Source organism: Chionomys nivalis, chromosome 9 (assembly GCF_950005125.1).
Source record: "Chionomys nivalis chromosome 9, mChiNiv1.1, whole genome shotgun sequence".
Taxonomy (NCBI): Eukaryota; Metazoa; Chordata; class Mammalia; order Rodentia; family Cricetidae; genus Chionomys; species Chionomys nivalis.
The window spans coordinates 67,687,114-67,708,150 of record NC_080094.1 but is presented as its reverse complement, the minus strand read 5'-3'; the positions used below and the strand labels follow the sequence as shown (position 1 = coordinate 67,708,150).

General features: G+C 42.6%; 1 protein-coding gene across 2 annotated transcripts in view; it reads left to right on the top strand.

The window, feature by feature from the left end:
* The window catches only part of Mpped2 (metallophosphoesterase domain containing 2), a 180,714-nt gene that overhangs the window by 6,263 nt on the left and 153,414 nt on the right, over positions 1–21,037 (top strand). The gene's annotated exons all lie outside the window — the stretch shown is intronic.

Here is a 21,037-nt window from a genome sequence, read left to right as displayed (position 1 = left end):
TTTGCATCTGGGTAACTATTCAGATTTTTACAGCATGTTCAGCCGCAAAAGCACCTTAGGTTTTCAGAACGTCTGAAGGATTCGGATAACTTGTCCACATGTTATGGATAAGAACTAAGAGGGTACGGTATTTTCCTAATGCCACACAGTGAATTTTGGCGGTGTCTTCTCACCCTTAGTTTGGTTTGCTTTACCGTGTATTCCTTACTTTCATCGTGAAATATTTCTTGACATTTTCTCCAATATTTTCTTGCACTTCACCCCACTAAGCCTTCACATTCAGCTGGGAAAATATGCCTAATTGGCGCTAATGGTCCAGCTACTGCTAAATCCATTGTCTCTCCTGCTGCTAGTGAATCATGGGTTGCATTATATAAGACTTGAACAATATGGGGGGAAAAGGCTTAAGCAGAGTGGAACAGCTGGTCTCACGAATTGTATTTTCTTTCACTCTCTGATACTATGGAATATACATGAAGCTTTAAGCTATTTAAGGAGGAAGTACAGGAGAAACCCAGAGAGGCAAGGATGTCACAGCCCCTGGTCACACAACAACTTTTGTCTGGTCCTCCGCTGCAGAAGTGCCAGGTTTTCAGTGGAAGGGGCAGAAGGTCACCATCTCTCTTGTTTATTCAAGGTCTGGTGCCCATTCTTCATGAGACCCCTTCCGATGTCTAACACTGGCCTTTCATGGCGGGACTGAATCTCTTTGAACACTATTGTGTACTTGGGAGGGAGAGGAGGTTAGGATTTTGTTGACTGTTTTTACTCCTGGCAAAATTGAACCCAGGGCATGCCCAAGTCACAGACTCTTTCTTCCAGGGACTGCTTTATGTTTAAAAAATAAATAAAAGTAACTCCTGTGAGCTATACACACACATACTTCTCCAATTCAGAAGCATTAACTGAACAAAATGGTCTTTTCCTCGATTCCCTGGATATTAGTGTAAATAGTGGCATGATGTTCTATAAGAGTGTTCTAGAAAGCTGCTTAAAGTACCTGTGAGGTTTGTGCATAGTAGGAAAACAAAAACGACAGGCTTGGAAAGCAAAAGGAAACAAACAATCCAAAAAAGAAAAGGAAGAACATCAACATCTTTGCAGATGGTTGTGATAAGCTGTTTCTAAGAGCTTCCCGCTGGCCTTCCGTAAGAATCTGCTTGTGATTAGGAGGGGCTGCTGACAGAGTACAAGACCGAGGTTTGTAGGTGAATAAGTCTTCTCTTTGTTAATATGATAGGTTTTCTGAACAATACATGTGTATTTGTTTCAAATACTCTTTTTATTGTTTCTGTTTCTTCCTTTTCCTTCAGACGTGTCATGAGATTTGTGCATGGTGTAGTTTAGGGTCTTTTTAGCTTGCTTTGGCAGACTGGTCTTTGTATTACCGGATCTCAGAGAACGCTGAGGATCCTGTTTCCAGTGAGACTGCTCTGCCCAGATTCTGTGGGAAATGACTGCGAAGCTCAGCCATTGCTTGGCTCTGCAGATATCCTCTTCTTTGCTCTTGCCCACAGGAGTCCTCTGGTAAACTGAACGCTGAGGTAGTTTTTAAATCACATAAGCTTAGAACTGATCTTAGATCTAGCCGTGAAAACTTTGAAGGGTCAAATTGTGTGTGTGTGTCTTTTTCTTGGGGGGAGAAAGAAAAGAAAAACTCCCAAGCAGGGCAACAAAAAAGAGGCTTGCAATGGCAACCTAGACAACTGTGTAGCGTGTCACTGGACTCGACCCTGGGAGTGCAGGACTCCTCCCAGGTGGCTCCATTGCGGGTTTTCCCTTTCATTACCACTCAGCTTGGCTTCCTCTCACCTGAGAGCCCTTGGGCCCTTCTGTCTCAGTGCCTTTGAGTTAGCTGTTTCTCACAGCTGTGACATTTTTCTTCTCTGATTATCATATGCTCTGAGCTGGTTTAGTTTCCTGCACCCACAGGAAGCCTCCTGTCCTCTGTCTTGTTACTGCTTTCCCAGTCCAGATGGATTCTGTCTGTTCCACATGTCACCCCTAGGTTTTTCATTTCTTCCATTTCATAGGATCTCTATTATTTTCCTATCATCCATCTATCTATCTATCTATCTATCTATCTATCTATCTATCTAATCTACCTATCCAATCTACCTATCTTATCTATCTCTACCTAATCTATCTGTCTGCCTATCTATCTATCTATCTATCTATCTATCTATCTATCTATCTATCATCTATCTATCTATCTATCACTAACTTTTGCTATCTGTGTGTAACATCTATTATCCATTATTATTTTCCTACCATCTACTTATCCACCTATCATTTATTATATTTTATCTACTTATTTCGATTATGTAATTATTTATTTTATTTATAATCGATATCTATTTATAGTTGTATATATTTATATAGATTTATTATTATTTTATTATTCTGATCAATATATATCACTTATTTTACCTATTTATTATCTGTTAATAATATTTTCTATCTATATTATTTTTTCTGTCTATATTAACTCTTACTCATTTTCTATCAATCATCTATCACCATCTGTCTTCTGTCTACCTGCCTGTCTCTCTTCTGATCTATTGATTGGTTCAATACATTGGATTATGTGTTGATGGGAGAAACCGGGATCACTCTGGAAGCGTGAAGGTGTGCTTTGTTAGGAGTGTGACTCACCATGGCCTCAGCCTTACCTAGTCATCTATGGGGCTGCTGCTGCTTTGCAGGTTGATGGCCTAATGTCATGATAGCTCCTGGTAGGTTGTAGGAGCTTGGGTGTCTTCCTTGACTGCCATATATTCTATTTTGGTTGCATTCAAAACATTACCCTTTGTCTAAATAGAAATTTAAAGTGACCCTAAAGTATTTGTGAGATATTGAGCCTAAAATTTCCCTTGATTTGAAAGATTACATGTCATGGCAGACTTTTGCTGCGTTCCTGTAGCTAGTTTGTATTTCCTACTTGAAGCATTACACATTTATTTCGCTCTGGATTCCCTGAGCGTTCACTTTGTTTTCCCACTCCCATATAAGTCTGTGAAGACCTGTGATAGATACTGGGGCCCTTTGTCTCCTTTCGTATGACCTAGTGGTAGCAGTGGGTATTGTCTCACCTTAATTTAGGAATTCTTCCTTTCCCACTTAATGTGGTTAGTCTTAGCTTAGCTTTGTGACCAGCTCTTTTCCAGTTACCCCTCTTGATCAACTTCCCTTCCTCGGACATCAGTTTATTCATAGGTAAATAATTACACCGAATGACCGGAATTGTCTTTAACTGTGACTAATTAAAGCAAAGCTTTGTTTACAAGGTGCCACTCAGAGGGACAAAAATTAGCAAGAGTCAGTTGCCATCATTTGAAGCCCATCTACTCTAGAGCTGCCGAGGTTTAGATTTAGTCCTTATCTATAAACTCCAAGATTGCTACCAGACTTTCTAAGAAGCATCTCTTTGAATGTGCTTCTGACATAGGATTTCCTTTTCTTTCTTTTTTTAAAAAAAGTAATCCTATCTGACTTTAGTAAAGAAAATCAAAGCACAGCTGGAGTTGGTAGACCAACATTTAGCCTAGAATAGGAGGCCTTTCTTGCTCAGATTCTTGATTATCCTGACGGATGAGATGATTGAAAACCAACAATTAGCAGATCTTCATCTGTCCACAGCCCTTCATCTTTCTTGAACAGAATGTTAAAAAAGTTATTTAGTGTCTTTAATGATGATTAGAGAAGGCATTAAAAGAACCATTTTAGGTCTGGAAATGTCATAAAGACTTTGTGTTTTTAATGACGGGAGGCCTAATCAAGTAAGTTGGTAAGGCATCTAGCTCCATCAGGGTTAGCACTGGAAATCCTACTTAGGAGGGGCTTCTTGTTCCTTGCATCATACTACCGAGGTTAATTTTTCTTTTAAGGGTTGGCAATGGGAATGTGAACTCAATTCTGTCTCCGGTTTGGGCTCTTGTCCTTGACCACACCTCAGGTACGAAGGCCCCAGGATTTTCTTTCTCCCTTGCTCTTTATCAGAAAGTGGTATCAAGTAGAGGCGGTCACCACCAGTGGAACCCCATTTTCCTTTATCATCTGTAAAAGGCTGTTCAAGTAAAGGAGTACAGAAGAATTCTGAGTGGCCCCCGCGGTATGCTCAATGCCAGCTGTTATCAGGAATGCTTGTTTCATTGATTCCAAATTCCTGATTCTAAACCGCCTTCATCCAGTCACTGATAAGTTTTGTCTGGTCTTCTTCAAGGAATCACTGGAAGACACCATGGAGGCTTTTCCTGGTGGGGTTTGGGGTTGAATTTCCTGCATTGTTAGCGTCAGCAGGAGTTTTGTCCCTGTCAGGATTGTAAACAGGCAGGAAGGTCTCTTCACCTTCACTTACACCAAGGGAGTAGCAGTTCCAATGGGTAGAAATCCTGTGCCCTGTAGCTGTTCAGTGAAGACCCCCAAGGCTTTTCTTCTCTTGGGCTGGACCTGATTTCTGTGCCCCTGTCAATGTCTCAAGTTCTCCTACTGGTATTATGGCTAAAACAGACATGTGCTAACTAGGATTGTCACAGGCTACTTCAGCAGGTGCGGGAAAATGTGACAGCTAAGACTGAGTGGTTGTGCTTGTTACTGGTTTGCTGGAAAAATTTAGGGTCTCGGTATTGTCATCTATGAAGTAGGCTTAATGTCCTAATGCTTGTTCACCCGAAATGAAACCTTTTCATTGCCCGTGCCTGTGGTTCCCAGCACCCTTGGGATCAGACAGGGACAGAAGGCAGTGCTTGGTACACGGATGCAGTTGCAGCTGTGACTTTGTACTAGTGATAGCTACAGGGTTGGCACGTTTCTAAACTGCTTGGCCATATAAAACATGGCAAGGCAGCTTGTTCTTGCACTGTTGCCTTGGGTAACATTCATTCATGTGGCCTGGCCATTGGTAATCAAAAAGTGATCTCTTGAGGTGTTTGATAATCATTTCATGACAGATTCATACAGTTTTTGTAGATATTTCACTTGATCTGAAGTTATATTCCTTTCCTGTTAGAGAATGAGGTAGGAAGCATATAAATTTCAGGGTTATATTAGGTGTCCATAGTTCAGAAAAGAGGAGAATGAGCTGTGGGTGTGAAAGGCCCCTTGCATGCACCTGTCTGAACACTTGGCTGCATGCAACTCGTGGCACCCTTTTTGGGGTGTGGGCCCTGTGAGATGTGGTACCTAGCTGAAGCAAGTCCATCACTGGAGGATGGTCCTTGAGATTCGTAGTTCGGCCCAGCATGTACTTCCTTTGTTTCCTGATCCCCAATGGGTGGAGGTGTGATCAGGCTCCCACTGGCATGCCCTCCCCATCACAGTTGACTGAGTCTCACCAAATCATCAGTCAGAGCCAGTCCTCCCTCTTCCAAGTGGCTTCTTGTTGAGTCTTTGGTTGTGAGAACAATAGAAGTAACTAATACAATTATTACATCCAAGTGATGTGTGCTTATGTATATGTATATAAAAGAGTGGGAAGGACAAACACTTGTTTTACTGATGATCACTTAGTTAACTACTTCGTGCCATTTAATACCTTTGTATTTTATATACTTCTATTTCATTGAAATTAATTTTATAAAACTGTGGTATCTTTATGCTAATTTTTCCAAAAGAATGAAAATTTGTCTCTATATATTATGTTAAAGGCTTACTTCAATGTACATCTTCTCCTTTCAATGGGTCTCACTTAGGTTCCTGGGCGACACTCTCTTCTAGGTTATGATACAGTCTAGGAATAAGCCAAAGGGTATTCAACTTGTTCCTGTGTTGGAGGATATCAGTCATACTGTCTCTTTCCTATACCTAGCAACAGAGGACTTTAAAAACGTTTTGGCTATTTGCAGTATGTTTGTGTACGTGTGTGTGTCTGTGTGTATATGTGTGTGTCTGTGAGTGTGTGTGCATTATATGTGTGTGTTGTATGTGTATATGTGTGTATGTATATGTGTGTGTATATGTGTGTATGTGTGTGTTTGTGTGTATGTGTCTGTGTGTGATCAAGGTGCATGTGAGTGAGACATCAGAGGACAACCTTCAGGACCTGGTGTTTCCTTTCCACCTTGTTGGGAGAGGGTCTCTACTGTTGAACTCTTCACTGGCCCGTGAGCTTCCAGGGAACTCTCCTTTCTGCTGAGATTCTGTATCTCCCTTATTGTGGGTTCCAGAGATTGAGCTGCTGGTGTTGCTCTTTTGTTGGGCTTGTGTGCCAAGGCGGACGTTTCCCAAGGTGAGCTGTCTCACTCCTCCAATGAGGAAAACATTTTAAGCAGTGTCTTAAGCCCATTTTGAGAAGGAGGCAGTGAGTGTGGTCTCAACAGCTTGTTGGCATGCACACAGGAAGTGTTTCAGGGGACTTGAGTTCTGGTCCTGTTGGGGTCACGAATTAGCTCTGCAATCTTCAGGAAGCTAGACCTCTTTGAACTCTGGGATGCTCACTAGCTACCAGGTTGCAAGAACTTGAATATCTTCCTTCTTTTCTGAAATTTCTGCTTCTTATGCCTGTCCCTCCTTTTTTGGTTGATTTGAAATTAAGAGCGTAAGCCCCCATCGTTTAGTGATATTCTCTGGGGAAAGAATATTAGTGGGACATCATGGAGATGCTGTCTGGGAAGAGAGATGTGAGTTGAACTCTCACCCGGGGGGTGGGGGACAGGGGACAGGGCGGGGAAGTAGTATCAATGAATGAAATGATGCCTGGGGTTCAGCAAAATCTCAAACAACGTAGATGTTTATTCTTTACTTCAGGGGTGGACTATGTTAACTGTTTGTGCAAAATGTAAACATATACTCTCTCAGAAAACCGCATTCTCTTTCTTATTACGGATTTATCACTGGCCTGCACAATAACATGACTATAGTTTACAAAAGTATTTTCAGTCTGAAGTTTACCTTGTAGATTCCGAATGGCCCTTTTAGTTTGCACTCATGCAAAAACAGTGGCGTTCTTTGCTTTCCTCTCTCATTTTTGTTTTGTTTTTAAAGCATAAGTCCTTTCTCTGCACACACCCCCAGGGTACCATCTTGTGGTCTGTGACAATTGAACTTCATTTTGAGCTAACTTTCTCCCTCTTTTGCAGATCTCTTTATTTGCATTCAAGAGCTAGAGACAATCTAAATCTAAGATTGGGTATTTTGTCCCCAAGGACTTATTCTTAGAATTTCATTGTATGATTGTATAACTTGGTAGAAATGTTTTGTCTTTCTTGGGTTACTGGGCTATCACGGAGGGAAAATAATTTAACAAATAAAACAGATCATATCTGAAATTAGATCTGGATGTTTGTGTGTGTGTGTGTGAGAGAGAGAGAGAGCACATGTGTGTGATTGTACACATACAAGTGTTCTTATGTGTGCTGGTGTGCATTCATGTGGTATGAGTGTTGGGGGAGCAGAAAGGAACCATGGTTGTGGTTATCATCATCAGGAACAGTGTCTGCCTCCTTGACATAGGCCTCTTATTAATCAGTCATTCACCAATTCAGCTAAACTTGTTGGTCAGTGGGATCCTCCAGTCTCTGCTTCCCAGTGCTGGGATTGCAAGCATGCATCTCCATGCCTGGTAGGTAGTTTTCCATGGGTTCCGGGGATCAAATCTAAGCCTCAGTGCTCGGGAGGCAAGCTCTTTACCACTGAGCCATCTCCCAAGCCGTGAATTCGTTAGTTGTCTTTGCTTTGTGAGATAGGCTTGTCATATATCTCAGACAGACCCTATACTTCCCATCCTCCTGCCTCAGCCTCCAGAGTTCCAAAGTGCAGAGTGATACAGTACTCAGACATATCTGGATTTTTATTCTGCATTTTGGAGATAGAGAAAGATGATAAAGTGTGACCACAGTTAGTGGACAGACAGGTCCTTACTTCTGGGAATTCTCAGCCACCCTCTACGGGGGCTGTTTCTCTCTTTTCATTCAGGCTTTCTTTGAACTTCTTTGTCTGAGATGCTGTGATTGAATAAGAGGATGAAGTTAGTATGTATGAGACAGATTCAGCTTTCATTCTGACATTTTTAGAATTTATGAAGGTAAGATTTTAAGATGTAAAAGCAGGGCTAATACCACTCAACCTCCCATAGCTTGTTTAACACACCAAGGGCCTGAACTGCTTCCCAAAAGAGACAAAGCTTGCTGCGTCCTGAAAGGTCTCTGTGCGAGCTTGAATCCTCCTAAGGACTTCCTCAACTCTCCTTTCCATACTGAGTGCCCCTTTTGGACTTTCATAGCGTACCGGTATGGTTAGGCTCTGCCGTATCAGTATAGACACTTTGTTGACCCCATGCCAGCCTGGCTCTCTCTGTTTTGATGTAAAAAGAACACTTCAGGTGTGCGTCTCTGTGGCAGTACTAACTAGAGAAAATGCTAGGATTTGTTGGCCCTTGCAGTATTTGGGTTCACATACTTGCATTGTTTTGCTTTGGAGATGGTTTTCCCCCTTCAGTTTCTGTTGCTGACGATGAAGGACTGAAACACATATGTATATAAGAAAATGCATTTCTGCAGTGTTCTCAGTTTTTTCTTTCTTACTATAAATATGAAATATGTCCTGTTCTAGTTTATGTTTTGTTCCATTTGGTGTTATATGCTTTGTAAAGGTAAACAAAGGCAAGATGGCTGAGGGTAAAGGTGTTGCCACCAAACCTGATGACTTGAGCTTGATCCCCAGCACACATATGGCTGGTGGAGAAAACTGATTCTGCAGGTTCTCCTCATACTCCCACAAGCCTGCTATGGCACGGACGCACCCTACCCCACTCCCATTAAATAAATAAATAAAATGTAAGAAAAAAATGCATTGAGAACGAAGATGCCAACTAGCAGGAACGTGTACTAAGGAAGCATAGTTCTAGTGTTGCGCTTACAGATCTCAGCATGAATGCGTTATCCATGTTCCTGGGTTGGCTTCCTTAAATGACAGCAGAATTCTAGTTCATAACATGGACCCTGCTCAAACCCATTTATTTCTTGTGCACACAGCCCATGAAATCTTCCAGTCCAAAGATTTGATAATTCTTGGATGAGGCAGATGCCTTTTTCCATCTTGCTGTGGGCTATTTTGGCATTGACACTGGCTGGCTTGGGGAGTGGTTTACGCTGACTCGGTTTTAGGAGTCAGTATCACAGTCCTGAGATTCAAACCTTTTACATGCTGTGCGCGTAGTTTAAAATGGGTTCTGCAGCAAGACATAAAGCTGAAATCAAGAAAAATTAACTTCACTAGCTAAGCAGCCTGAACATGCTTTTCTAATTCCCTGAAAGATTTAGCCTTTGGCTGGACATAGGCGTTTTACCAACTCTGTGTAAGTCTTGAGTTTTGAAAAAAAAAAAAAATCCCCATTCTGTTTCAATTGCATTTGCTCTAACATTTAGAGATCACACGAAAGCATCAAACCACACTGTGTATGTATATGTATGAATGGGGCTGTAAGTGAATGTCTGCACTCACGTGGAGGTTACAAGTCATCTCTGCGGTCTCTCCCTGTCCCTGGAGTTCACTGAGTGGCTAGACTGTCTGGTCACTGAACTCCAGGGACCGGCCTTCCTTCACACCACAGTGCTAGAGTTGCAGACATGTTTTGCTGTGCCCAGCTTTTACGTGGGAACTGTGGCTCAGAACTCAAATCCACACGCTTGAGAGGCAGCAAGCACTTTACTGAGCCATCTACTCACCCTGCATTTTATTTTACAATTGCAAAAATCCCCACTGCTTTTACCACCATGTGTTTAACATATTCCATTTTAAAAACTGACTCCGTGTTTGTGTATTGGTCATGCTTGGATCAACGTTATGTATGATGTTTAAATATTTGTGTTTCTTCAAGATTTATATAGTGAAATTCTAGCCTCCAAATCGTAACATTAGGGGGTGGAGCCCATGGGCGGTGATTTGTCCCTGAAGATAGAGTTCCTAAAATTGGGATCTAAGAGAGACCCTTGTTCTTCCATCATGTGAGGTTGTAGTAGAAAGGTGGTCATCTCTGAATCAGAAAATGGACCTTCATCAGACATGCCGTCAGCCTTGCCCTTGAACTTCCTGGAGAACACAGCAGATGTATTCAAGGATCAGAGCTCTTCCTGGCTGCTGCCGTGCCCTGGCTTTGACTTCCACGTTGGGAAAGGATCAGCACAGTGAACTTCGGTCAGCAAGGAGATGAGACAAACCACACCCGTGCCGTGGCTTTTTTGAGTTCACAGCATGATCAACATACCTGGAAGTCCACAAATGGCCAGGACAGAAGTTTTTTTTTGATGTGTTGACCTATTTTGATCTCTGAGATGGAATGATTTTTTTTTTAAAGGCCATTTTAGGTGATTCAAAACTTCATGTTTGGATTTCTTATTTTCTTTTTGAGTCCATCTGACATGTGGTGACTTAACAAACTGGCTTTTGAGAAATATAGGAAGACTTGAAGCTGTGGTGTCCCAGATTCACCATCTGTTGTATCCAGGAGATGTAGCATATGTCGGGACCCCAGCTCCGATTTCTGCAGGCTAACTGGTTTTCATGTTGTACTTAACCTTACATTTTGGACCTGGCTGGTAGCACTGAACCCCATTTTGAGCTAGAAAAGGGAAGAATGGGGGAAAAGTGAATGAGTGTTTGGTGAGACTGTACTAGGAAGAGTTACTCCCTAAAGAATGTTAATTTCTAATTTTTTCTGTGCTGCAAGTCTGTCTTCCCATGTGAGACAGGAAGGCATGGGTGTTTTCCCCGAACTCCGAACTCCAACAGTGCCTCCTGAGAACCAGAAGGGAAACAATAACCCCTGGAGATGGTCTGCTCCACCCGGGCCCTTGGTGATTGGTAGGGGACGGCTCCTCTGGCTCCTCTCTCCATCTCTACCCCACCAGGATGTTAATGGCCATGGCACGCTTCACTGTTTATCTTGGAATTTGATACCATCATCTTGGCAACCAAACTGGGACCTTTATTGCTTGGATTGTTTGTCATTTGCTGTTAATTATCTGTTTCCATAAATTCTTCACTTTGAGAAAAAAGAGAATGTTTTGAAATATTTCCTCCGACATGTAAGCAGGGCTTCGTTTTCCGTGGACAAAAGAGAAAGAACCGAGCTCTTTGGTAACTCAGAGCAATCCAGTGCCCTGGTTTTTCCCCTGCAGGCTCATGTAGATCCTGCTAATTCAACCAGGATTTGTGCTGAAAGAGTCTCTGCGAATTCTGTATTAGTGAGAGGAGCACTGTTAGAAGGGGAGCAGGGCTGGGGCTGGGGGGAGAACAATTTAACTTTACATAAGGGCTTTGCTTTGGTTCCAAGCTTTTTATACCAGGACTCTGTTTTGTGTGTGCTGGGGTCGCCTGCTTTCCGCTGCTCCCCGCTTCTGAAGGTTGAAGCTGAACAGCTCAGGGCGAGAGAGGCTTCTGCTTACCTGCCTTTACGAGGTGTTTATTTTGTCAAGTGTGGAATGAAAATGAGTTTTCTGGCCATTAGTGCACATTAGTTGTGAGCCCGTGCTGCACAGGGAGGGCTCGCCACATTATAAACACACAGTGCAGTTTCCTGAGGTGCTGGACCCCAGACTGCAGGAGCCATGGAACTCCTTATCTTAATAAAGGGCTGCTAAGTGGTGGGGGTGTGGGAAAGTGAGCTTGGGTGCTTTTGTTTTAAAGTGGGGAGCTTTAGAATGGTGTGGTTGTTGCAGAGCAGAAATACCGGCACAATTAATAATATTTGTACAAATGAAAACATTCCAGTTATTAGGCCAAAGTATAGCCAGACTGTAGCCTACCTCTTCCTTGTCCCCTTGTGAGTGTTTATCATATTCTCTGCTACTGAAGGCTTATCTTCATAGAAAAAGTCTGTTTATAAATGGTTAAGAGTTGGGGGAGGCCTGGAGAGAGGGAGTGTATATGTGTGTGTGTGTGTGTGTTCATGGGCACATGGTACTGTGTGTTGTGTAGGTCAGAGAACAACTTGTGGCAGTCAGTTCTCTCCTTTTACCATGTAGATCCTGGGGGCTTGAACTCTGGTTCTTAGACTTAATAGTAAGCATCTTCACTAACTGAGCCACCTAAAGCACGCCTGTGAGCATCTTAGTGTGCCCCCCAAAATAACTAGTTACAGGAACAACTAAATGAGTAAGGATACTTGTGACCAAGCCTGGGACCAGAGTTTGATATTCACACGCGCCCCCATACCCACAAGTGAATGTAATTAATTTATTTTCAAGTACTGCTGAAGATACATGTGTGGTGTGGTGGCATGTTCCTGTAAGTCCAGCTCTCAGGAGGCAAAGGCCGGTGGATCTCTGCGTTTAAGGCCAGCTAAGGCAATGGAGTAAGACCCTGTATTTAAAAGAAACCTAGTATTGGGACATAGAGACGAATGAATGAATCCTCAGAGGGAGCCAAATAGCCTGGCTAAACGGAAGTTCAGTTCAATAAAAGACCTTATCTCAAGGCAATGAGGTGGCCTGCACTTGTGTGCACATGGCCGCTAATCCCTTTCCCCAATCATGGTCATGTAACATACACATTATATAAAGCAATGCATAAAAAGTATAATATATATATATATATATATCTTTTAGAATTCAGTAAAAAAGCATAAACTAGGTAATGCTGAGGTTCTTTTAGATGATACATAGTTATTAGTACAGTATGTGGTGTTGTGCATGTAAAATGTCTGCAGTTGCTGTTTTTAATAATGTTACTATGATTGCTTCTGTAGCATCAGCATTCACGCCTCAGGAGCCTCCGTAGCAGTAGCACGCACATCACCATGGCTTTCTTCATGCTCTTACGTTAGGTGTGTTGGGACATTTTTAGGGTTGTATCTTCTTCCAAGAGATCCTGAACCAGGATAGAGGGAGCGGGTCTTGATGACTTTACTGACAGATGTGGACACAGTAAACACCTTACATCACTAGCGTGGTGTGTGTGTGTGTGTGTGTGTGTGTGTGTGTGTAGGAGGAGGAGGATGTAACTCTGACTGTGCTTGTCACTGGATTTGTGGAACTGCATGGGTAAGGAGGTTCTTCCCAAAGTCTTAAGCAGTCATGATCAAGGTCTTGACCCTGGTGTCAGGCAGGGTTTAAGCATTTTACTTTCATTATCCTCTTACTTGCTCTAACTGCATTTTTGAAAGTATCACATAGGAAAAACTTTAGGATTGAATAAGCGTTCAACAATGATCATTTAGCAACTGTTTATTAGAATAGAAGATTGGGGGCTAGTGGGAATTGGGGAACAAACACCTTCTGATTGCTCTGGGGGAGGCTGGGAAAAGGATTTAACACTTCAGATTTTTTAGAAGCCATTAAAAGTCTGAGGGGATCAGATGACTTGGCTGCACATCTGAAACATGAGACTCTTGCCCTAAACCGTGCAATTGAGTTAAGCTCAGAATCCAAGGCCTCCCTGTAAGCCTGGCCTCTGGGTGAGCCACATTCTTGATCACAAAATTATTTCCTTTGAGAAGAGCAAGACCACAGAGAGGTTTTCATGGCCAATTTAGTCTGTATATTGGTGCCAGGCAGACATTTGGCAACAGTTAGTGCCAGCTTTGGTGAGATGTCCACCGACATTTCCCAAGGTCTTCAAAGCTGTCTGGATTCAGTGCTGACATTGAAGAAAAGCTGCATTTGAATTCCAGCCCTCTAGACACTCTTCCCTCATTTCTGTTTCTTTAAGTGATGAGGTAGCGTGGATGCAGGAGGTCTTCAAGTTGGTTCTCTGCCCTCAACTGCAAGGTTCTGAGTGAGCCTGGGCTGCTGCTACCACTCTTTCCTTTTGCCACCTTTTATGTATATATGTATGTATGTATGCATGTGTGTATTTTCCCTGGAGAGGGAGTGGGTTCTCATGTAGTCCAGGCTGGTCTTGCACCAGCTATGTAGCCAAGGATGACCTTGAGCTCCTTCCTGATCCTCTTACCTCTACTTCTCAGATACTTGAAGCGAATGTTGAGCTCCCATACCTTGTTTGTGTGGTATTGAGGATCAAACCCAAGACTTCGTGCATACTAAGGAAGAGGTCTACCAACTGAACTGCATGGCTCGCCTCTCCTGTCACTTTTTAGGGAAACCCTCTGCTCCTCCTAACTGGTGCTGACAAGCGACAAGCAGGGCTTTCCCTTGGTTACACATATCAAAAGTATATTTTCTTTTTAAAAGATTTATTTTTATCGAGTGTGTGTGTTTAAATGATGTACAAGAGGACATCGGATCCTTTGCAGCAACTGAAGTTTTATTAAGTCATGAGCTGTCTGACGTGGGTCCTGGGATCCAAGCTTGAATTCTCAGGCAGAGAAGGAAACATACCTTCTCTAACCACTGAACCAACTTTGGAGCTCCCAAAGCGTATCCCTAGTTGTGAACTGCCTGCCCCCACTAGACTGTAATCTCTGAGGACAGCAGCTCTATTGATTTTAGAGTTTTGTTTTTTGTTATTTGTATCCCATTTCATGATCTCAAATCAGTCTAGACAATCTGCGGATTCCTGGCCAATGGAGTTGGGCTTTCAGGGACTCGAAGAACTAGTATATGCTTCTCCAGGAAGTCTGTGTCACCTTGTAATGTCTTCTTCACTTGGAGACCATGTCCTTGTACTTGACAGTATACTTGCCTATGAAACATAGCAGGTCGTTCTCTCACGTGGTTTTTTAAGATGGACCTGAAAGATACTCAATATTTATGGAGTTCCTACACTAATGCTACAATCTTTCCTGCCTTCAGTTGACTCTAATTTTCATTGTAATCAATTTGCTTCTAACAAGAAAAGAATGTTGGATTCACTTTCAACTAGACCAGTGGTTCTCAACCTTCCTAATGCTGCAGCCCTTTAATACAGTTCCTTATGTTGTGGTGACCCCAACCATAAAATTATTTTTATTGTTACTTCATAACTGTGATTTTACTACTATTTTGAATCATAATATAAATATCTGATATGCAGTCTGAACGAGACCCTAAAGATTTGAGGGGAAGCCTTAGAAAGCATATTGTTTTAACTCAGTTATTCCTCCTGTATTGATCCTATTGGATGGCAATGACTGTGGACTGAGGCTTAGCCATATGAGATGAACTTAGATCTGTCTATTCCATCCCGCTTCCTAGGAGTCTGATGAACAACTCTCTACTCTGTGGAGTATATGTGAAGCCTGAGTAAGAAGATGACTTATCTGTGAGAACAGTAGTCATGCATATTGTTTAAGGCAAACCACTTTTATTCTGTATCTCTGTGCTTTTAGCAGCTCTGTCATATTTTTTGAAATAGTACACTCATTCTTTTGTCTCACAATTTTTTTTAGTAAGTCAGTAAACAAATTAATGGGTTTCAGTATGACATTTTCGTACATATATGCAATTATACTTTGTTCTTATGCATGTCCCCTACACCCTTCTCCCTACCTTATTGGTTCCTTTCTGCATTCTTAAAACTCTCATAGGTGGGTGTGGTGTGCGCATCATCTTTAATCCCAGCACTCAGGAGGCGGAGGCAGGTCTAGGCAGAGACTGGTCTCTGGGAGTTCTAGGCCAGCCTGGTCATCTACAAAGAGAAAAATAAAACAAACAACAGCAAAAGCTCTCGTAGAGCCGCTGTTTGGACAGAGTCTGTGATTTGGCTTGGATACAGATAAAACTCTGATTACAACTTTCTTTGGTGTTCTAGCAACTGGAAAGCCTTTAAGAGATGGACTTTAAGGAAAACCAAGTAAAAGTCAGTATGACTGTGGTAGACACCTAAGTAGGAGCTGCGAAACTCTAGACGCCTATAATACCAGATGGTTAGAAGAAAAGTCCCTAGGGGGAGCAAAAATAGAAAACCCTGCTCTATAGGTTTAAGGAGTTTTACCTGGGGTAGAGGCAGTCGAGGAGGAGAGGAAAAGAAAGCGATGTTGCATGGCAAACCCTTGTGGGTAGGAAGTTTTTAGTTTAGGCAATGGACTCCAGCTTTCCCTGTGGCTGTGGCTGCCCCGATGGGTTACACAATTAGCCTTTCTGGAGATGCCCTTTGGTTGAAGGCCTAATTGAGTCTCTGGACTTACAAGCAGGGTTAGAGTGGGTGCAGCTTTCCGCCCTGCAGGTAGGAGCCCTTTGATAGACCCTGCCTCTTTGAAAAGTGCCTATAGCAACCGGCAGTAGCATTATTTGGGCAAAGCAGGCTTTAGTAATTGAGGAGTCAGTTCGCTTTAGTATATGACAATCGCTAAGACAGACAGAGAAGACACCAAAATCCACACGTGCAATTTAAATGAGCCCGTATTGTGCGTTATAAATATGCACCGGATGCCAAGGAGAAAACACCGGAACACTCTCGCAGGATGCTGTTAGGGCCAAGCGGAATCTCATTAGGGACAGCTTCAAAGATCAGTTCGTCGTGTCCATAAAAACAAGTGTAAATTATCTGGTGCGTGCCTGCTGTTAGTGGCTGCGGTGCTGCATTATGAATGACTCGAGATTGCACAGAGGAGGGGCTACATGCAGCTCCACAATATATGATTCCTCCACTTTTTTTTTTTTTTTTTTTTGGTGCTGAGTCTACATTTTGGAAATTTATTGGTGTGTTTCAGCTAATGGAGGATGCCATATATAACTGGTGCCTGCATTTTTGATGAATTGGAGTCAGTTCAGAGAGGCATGATAAGGTCTGAATTGTTTATATGAACCGCCAATCTACTCGGATTTATGTTTCTTGTTTGCTCACATGTGGAATTGGGTGAGGACAGAGGAAGGTGGTCCTTGTACACAGAATTCAGGGAATTGGTTTCAGACATGCTCTCTCTCTCTCTCTCCATCTCTGTCTCTTTCTGTCTTTTTTGAAGTGTGAGTACTCAGGGATTTAAGAAACTGTAGTTAAGTTTGACATAAAAGGCATAATAAATAGTTTTGAAATAGATTTTGAGGCCTAGAAATATGTTCTCAGCTCTACTGCTTGAGGAGCTAGACAATCGATAGACTAGTGTCTGGAGCACGGACTGTACCACGTGTGAGTCGTGTTCTGTCAGAGCAAGTGTGTGCTGCAGGTCTAGAATATGGGAACATGCAGCACCAGGAGAAAATCCCCACATAAAAGAAACCGTTAAAGGCCGGGCGTTGGTGGCGCACGCCTTTAATCCCAGCACTTGGGAGGCAGAGGCAGGCGGATCTCTGTGAGTTTGAGACCAGCCTGGTCTACAGAGCTAGTTCCAGGACAGGCTCCAAAGCTACAGAGAAACCCTGTCTCGAAAAACCAAAAAAAAAAAAAAAAAAAAAAAAGAAAAGAAAGAAAAAAAGAAACCGTTAAATGTGTAAAAGTTCTCCAGGAGATGGAGTGACTTGTGGCCACTTTTGTTTGTTTTGTTTTTAACTCAGTTTTTGCTTATGTGTTGATCCTATTGTGTGTGGTTTGGTGAAGTTAACTTTCCTGTTTTCTCACCTGTAAGTGTGTGGGGGGCGAGATAGTTCTGTTCCTGCAGAGGCAGTGGAAAAGTTGAATGAGTTGATTTATATATCATATCTACATTTCCTGGGGTGTAATAAATTTGGATGTGTCACTGATAACTTATTAGGTGGCATCAGGATTCCAATGTTTCCAGGAATGTACAGGTGTGCAACACTAGTGTGGCCAGGAATGAATAGGTGTGCAACACCAGTGTGGTCAGGAATGTATAGGTGTACAACACCACTATGACCAGGAATGTATAGGTGTGTAACATCAGTGTGGCCAGGGATCTATAGGTGTGCAACACTAGTGTGGTCAGGAACATAGGTGTGCAACACCAGTGTGGTCAGAAATGTATAGGTGTTCAGCACCAGTGTGGTCAGGAATGTATAGGTGTGCAACAGCAGTGTGGTAGGGATCTATAGGTGTGCAACACCAGGTGGTCAGGAATGTATAAATGTGCAACAGCGGTGTGGTCAAGAATGTATCCATGTGCAACACTAGTATGGTCAGGAATGTATACATGTACAACATCTGTGTGGCCAGGGATCGATAGGTGTGCAACATCCTGAGCCTGTGTTTCCAAGCCTATGTGGTGTGAGTATATACTCCTGCAAGCTAAGAGTAAACAACCTCAGGGAACAGTCACCTTGGAGATACCAGGGAGATCACATTAACTATATTTGTGGTCCATGTGATAGAGAGAAAGAACTATGAGAGCTTGGGAAATGGTAAAGAAATAGCATCAGAGGCTGCTCTCCTTTCTTTTGTGGGAAACAGTGTCTGTGTCTTCCCTTTGATGTGTATGTTTATGTTTGTAGCCTAGGCCCAGAGGGAAAAAAAGCAAAACAACAATAACAATAACAACAACAAAAGCTCACTACAGGACTGAAATGACTTAACCCCAAGACTGTTCATTCTGGCGCCAGTTACTTTTGGGTTTTAATTTACAACTTGGCAAAATCTCCCCTGATAATCCTGAATCTCAGCAGTTCCCTGTCTAGAGCAGACGTTCTCTGCAGACAGGATGACTACAGGTTTATCTTGAATCGCCAGTGGTGCCCCTGAACCCATCATTATTAAACGCATCTCCCACTTGTCACTGAAGTCTTCCATGCTATTTCCTCTGTTATTTTGGCTTATATCCATTTTTTTCTGAACCCCCACTTCTGAGAGCTGCTCCCATGTTAATATGCTCACTTAAGTACTCCTTTATTACTTACCTTGCTTGCATTAGATTTTCTGCTTATAGTTTCCTTCCTGTTTCCTGTCACTCGCTCATCAGTGTGTTAAAGGGTGGCTTATTGGCACCTCTCGTATGGGACGTTAAGTGACTGGGCTGTGTTTGTATGCTACAGTCCTTTGTGACAAGTCTTTTTGAACATAAGAAAGAGGAATTGTTTGGCTCCATTTAGAAGTGATATTGAAATTGTTACAATTGTTCAGTTGGCAAGTACTTATTGAAGGCAGCATGGGGAGCAAAGGTCATGGCTATTTTATCTATCCCCAGTGCATAAGACAGCACCTAGAACACTAATAAACTGTTATTGATAGATGAATGGGTTTAGCAGCAGAATAATATAGAACCCTAAACTACCCAGTCCTTGTCAATTATGAAGACAATCAAATATGTCATAATTAAATAGCATTTTCTAAAGTCAGCATACATTGTTAATGATATAATATTAAGGTTAGGGGACACACACACACACACACACACACACACACACACACTACCTGTGAGGAAAACATGAATAGAGAATTTTACCTGTAGCTTATTAACAGCTCAGAGAGGTGGAGGTGCCCACAGAGATCGCTGATTTTTAGTACAGTATGTCTCTTTCTGACTCCTAATGGGCTTTTGATCCCTAGGGAACCTACACTTAGAAACACACTGCATATACTGATTGAGCCAGAGAATCAAGGGAGAATTTCTTTAAGAACACATCTAAAATAAGCCTTTTAAAGGCAGGCATCGAACTTGAGTCTTCTCAATTTCCTTTCAATGTTCCGAAGTCTCCCCTGTAGGCATGAACCAAGTCCGTTAGTTAAAAGGGTCTCAAGTCTGATTCTTCTCCTAAACCTGAAGGAAGGGGCAAAGGAGGTGCCCTGTAGGAGGCACCATGCAATGGAAAACTACTTTTTAAATAAGTAGCCGTTTTCTACATTGGAAGAGCGTGCTTTGTTTTCATTTTAGAACGCTCCCTCCTGTTCCTGCCACTTTGTGCCCCTTTCTCCCTCTCAAGGCTGCCAGAATATCCTGGCCCACTAGGCTCTGTAAACCGCTGCCATTTCTTACACTGAGATTGTACACACTTGGACGGCAGTTGCATTTTTGCTAGGATGTGGGAGTTGAGAAGTGTGCAGCCATATGCCACGGGTTTGGATGATGACTTGCATTCCAAACAAGTTAGATGCTTTCTGGCCCACTGCTTGTACTGTGTGCAAATGAGCAAACCGGTGTGTTCCTAGGGCTCGCTGTCTGGAGACATGATGATAGAAGGTGAAATTTGACAACCCAGGGCATTTTATAAAGTCCACCTTGCACATAGTTCTGAGACCCACATAGGGTGGCATAGCCAAGATCAAGGGTAACTGGGACGTACCTCCTCTCTTGAGACAACTCCAGGGGTTATTGTTTGAATTGATGCCTCTACCCAGAAAGACATAATGTCATTGCTCAGAAAACGTCTTCTGTCCATAGATGGTATCGGCATTCCTTGTAGATTATTGAAGCGTGTCATCCTCATTAGGGTTTGAAAAATCCTATGGCCCCCAAATCACTCCCTCTTCAGGGAGCATTTTTCGACCCATGCAATTTTCTTCTTAAAAAGTGCATTGTGGCAGGTGGGAGGCATCACATGAGACTTTTTCATGTTACAGTTGGGCCCAGGTTGACTCGGCAATGACCCTTTTTTTCTAGTGTGCTGCTGGTCTAGCTGTCAGTCAGACCTGAACCAGATGTTGAGGATATGGGTGCTGTGGGTGGTAGCTGGACATTGGTTTGTAGCTATGGACAAGGGAGAACAATAGTATCTGCTCCCTCCTTTAAGACTTGATCATCACACACAGCAAATGGGCCATTCCCGCCGGCTCCCGTGCTCTTCTGGGAAAGTCAGAGATAGCATGCAGCAGAGATGTTCACATGCATTTGAAGTGGTTGAACATCTCATTCAATTTGACTGTTGAGTTTTAAAATAGAAAAATTATGAAAGTTCTCGGTTTTCAGTGATGGTAGAAAATAGGATCCCTGGAAGACCCAGCCTACTACACAGAGTTCTCAAATATTCCCTACGAGGCATCCAACTAGTGAATATATTTGTCGCAGCTGTCTTTATTTCACTGTAGAAATTATACATTACATTGTCTCTATGCAAATGCGTGCACACATGCACGGCCACCCAGAGAAGTGTGTGGGTTTCAGATCAGACACACGTGTACTTCCTGAACAATTCTTTTGACATCTAAAAAATAAAATTACCATGGGGCACTGTCTGCATTTGGGTCGAACACCTCAACCAGCAATCACTCACACAGTTGACCCTTTTATGGAGGGCGCTGGGAAGCCACGCTATCAAGCACATTGGGCCAACCTCGATTCACCTTACCATCATTTTTCTTTCTGCACACACGAAAGGTCCTCCGCCAGACTGGTTTCTTT